At 46.7% G+C, this 3,433-nt stretch overlaps 1 long non-coding RNA gene across 1 annotated transcript; it reads left to right on the plus strand.

The window, feature by feature from the left end:
• The first annotated feature begins 612 nt into the window (after positions 1-612).
• LOC120644237 lies at positions 613-2,959 on the plus strand. Its single transcript, XR_005663533.1, has 2 exons — positions 613-746; positions 2,518-2,959. It is a non-coding gene; the product is annotated as an uncharacterized LOC120644237 (long non-coding RNA).
• Positions 2,960-3,433: the final 474 nt, after the last annotated feature.

Below are 3,433 nucleotides of genomic sequence, written 5' to 3' on the forward strand. Positions count from 1 at the left end.
TCATGGTGTGCGGGCATCCACTCCACCTCGCGTCCTCTTCTCCATATTTTGGGAGCATTAATAGTAGGCGTGACTATGTCTTCAACTGTATAGATAGGGAAGCCCGGTAGCATGGGACCGCGGATTTTGATGACTATATTTTTCTTGCCACTTGATTATAATTCCTTCTCTCCTTACCATCAATAACGAGAATAGATTTCTGAAAAAAAAACAGTTTTTGTGATCTAGAAACCAACAGAAGTTCAGTTTCAAAAGCTGAACATGGAATTACATATTAAAATTAAAGATAGTCTCCGTTTAACTTCCCAAAAAGGGTGATGTTCTGGTTAGTATGATAAGATCACACAACATAATGGAGATAAAGACATATACAAAAATTAAAACAAAATAAAAGTAGTCAACCTAGTTCGTTGCAACTTATGTATCATTTCATCCAATTCCAATAATGGGACAGGAACAAAGCAACACAGTTATTAAACAAAAATAAAAGCAGTCAACCACGTTTGGTTGTACGTACGTATCATGCAGCATATTTCTACATCAATCGTTTTCAACTAGCTAGTGTAGGTCTTTCTTTATTGCTATATATATATATATATACACGGTAGTATGGTAGTGTGCCTCCAATTTGAAGTTGCTTCAGAAGCAATCTATATACATTAAGCCAAATATTGAACTGGCCGACCATGTGGAGGCTAAAGATCTCAGAGGGAGGAGGCCAAAGAATTGTGTGGTTAATGTATAGAGTAAGTACGTCGTATTTATAATCAAATCAGGAGGTTGCTTAGATGAAGTAATAATTAATCTCTCTTATGTTCCTTTCTCTGAAGTCGTTCGTTACAATAGTTATTGAAGATATACTCTGTTATATGCTAGTCGTCATGCCATGCCTGATGGTTGTAGATATGGCGGCAAATCTCACGAATGTGCTCTTTAGATAGTACATCATCGATTGATCCTGTGATGTGCAGCGCGAAAATCTGAAAAGCAGAACGAGAAGAAAATTACTCTTATTAGGTGGCATGTAGAGAGCCCAAAAATTTAGCAAAGTGCGTGTGAATCACTGACCCAGAAAGGCAGCAAGTACATGATCCCACTGAAATCACCTGGCCAGTGGCCATCTTCAGTTTGGAGATCTGACATCCAACCGAGCGCCCGTCTCAGCGACTCCAGCAGAATTTCTTCCGTTACCTCGTCGCCGTCCGCCAGCTCTTATTAGTATGGTAGTGTAGGTTCTGCTTTTCAGATTTTCGCGCTGCACATCACAGGATCAATCGATGATGTACTATCTAAAGAGCACATTCGTGAGATTTGCCGCCATATCTACAACCATCAGGCATGGCATGACGACTAGCATGTAACAGAGTATATCTTCAATAACTACTGTAACGAACGACTTCAGAGAAACGAACATAAGAGAGATTAATTATTACTTCATCTAAGCAACCTCCTGATTTGATTATAAATACGACGTACTTCCGAGACAGCCAGCAGCGAGGGAGAGTCAGAGTCCCAACCGCCGGCACGTGCCGCGAGCGGGCTCCGACTGGCGAGGGCGAGGGGGCGGGGGAGGCCGCCGGCCCTGGAGGGGCCGAGGACGGCCCCCCGGTGGGCGCGCGGACCCTGGCCTTTCCCGGAGCGAGCACGCCCGCACCGCCGCCCGGCGCGTAGGTGGAGGCCAGCTCCATTGCCTTGCCGCCGCCGCCGCGCCGCGACGAGCGAGCGAGCGAGTGGTGGATGACTAGATTGCTGTGAGCGAGTGTGGACAGAGCAGGGGTCACGGGCGGATTGGATGGGTGAGGAGATAGAGGGAGGAAAAGAGAGGGTGAGGAGGAGGAGGAGGGGGAATCACGGGAGTGGGGGATGCGGTGGGGAGAGGAGATATGTTAGCACAGTGGGGTTCACCATGTGTTTTGGTGGAAAAAAATTGACCGGGAGAAAGAAAAGTTACGGTCAACCTGAAAAACAGCATCGGGCCTCTTGTACCCACATATTACTTTCTTTTGGCACATACTTTACTTTCCTTTGCACATGCACGCACCCATAATTCGCGTTATTATTAGTTTTGGAAGGATGATAATTGACATTGTTATTTAATAGAAGAAAAAGAAAGACGTGTATTATTTTTGGAAGGAAAATTAATGATATTGCTGCTTGATGGAAGAAAAATTAAATATCTCCACTATACAACAAAACAATTGGCCAATTTCTAAGATTAAGTCAACAGTGAGGGTCGGATAATGCTTTATGCCTATGAAATATAATCATTGGATCCTAACATGTAAGATCTCTTCATTGCAAGTATGGAATGCATTAGTTCTTTACAAAGAAAGTACAGTGTCTAAGAAAAAGAAAGTCTAAAATATGCATATGTCATTATTTCTTCATGGTTTCCAAATTGGCGTTGGCTTTGCTAGATAGTTCTCCCTTCTTCCTTCATTCCATCACTTCGGTCTCAAGCATTTTTTATTGCATCGCGTCATGTCGGGGATGCCACCTTTGGTCCCTGCGCCGAAGGCTCACCGCCAAAGGCGGGGCCCGTGATGGTCAACAACGATGAGGCCCGGAACGCTTCGTCAGCTCAGCGAAGACCTCGAAGAAGGAGGCCACTGGCAGGACGCGAAGAGATGGATGCTAACGACTTGGAGAAGTTGCGAGCATGGGCCGAAGGCCCGAGGCTTCGGCGAGCAATCGAAGACCCACACAACCGACGGACGAAGCCAGGTGATGGGCCCGCATTGGACCAGGGTCAGTTGTCAAGCTGTAACCCACTGCAGAGATGTAATATTACCTGTCTACCCACAGAATATTTCGGAAATCTGGCAGTTGAGGGGTGTGTCGATGTAATTGGCCCGGTGGGTAAGTGACCCGCCGCCTATAAATACCCGTGTAACGGTCATTGATGGGACATTGAATACACAGAGAGAGAGAAACCGGACACTTGTCTGAAGACATTGTTTCCTTCGTAGCGTATGAGCATCTCGTTCCGTGCGCACACATAGATTGTTGTAGTATTCGTCCGATCCGGAGACACTCTGCACCAACAGTTTGGCACCCACCCATCGATTCGTTCCACCACACCTCATGGCCGCGACGAAGAAGGGAGCTAGCAGCGCTTTGACGGACGCTATGACGCCTCCGGAGGACGCCATCGTGCTGCAAGGCAATGGGAACAACAACGACAATGTTTCCGTCAACAACGTCACGGAGGGGGAGCACGAAGTCAACCTACACGACTTCGGAATTCCACCCGAAGACATAGAGGCCATGCGAAGAATTTTGGCACGCCTCGCGGAAGTTCAAAAGTCACGGCAGGCGGCTCTAGCAGTAGGCCCTTTGGCCCCACAGATGACTATAAGGGTGAAGGGCAATGAGACTACTCTCATTGAAGCCGAAAGATAGGAACAGTACAAGAAGCTCAAGGAGGAGGAGC

The sequence above is a fragment of the Panicum virgatum genome, chromosome 8K (assembly GCF_016808335.1).
Source record: "Panicum virgatum strain AP13 chromosome 8K, P.virgatum_v5, whole genome shotgun sequence".
Classification (NCBI taxonomy): Eukaryota; Viridiplantae; Streptophyta; class Magnoliopsida; order Poales; family Poaceae; genus Panicum; species Panicum virgatum.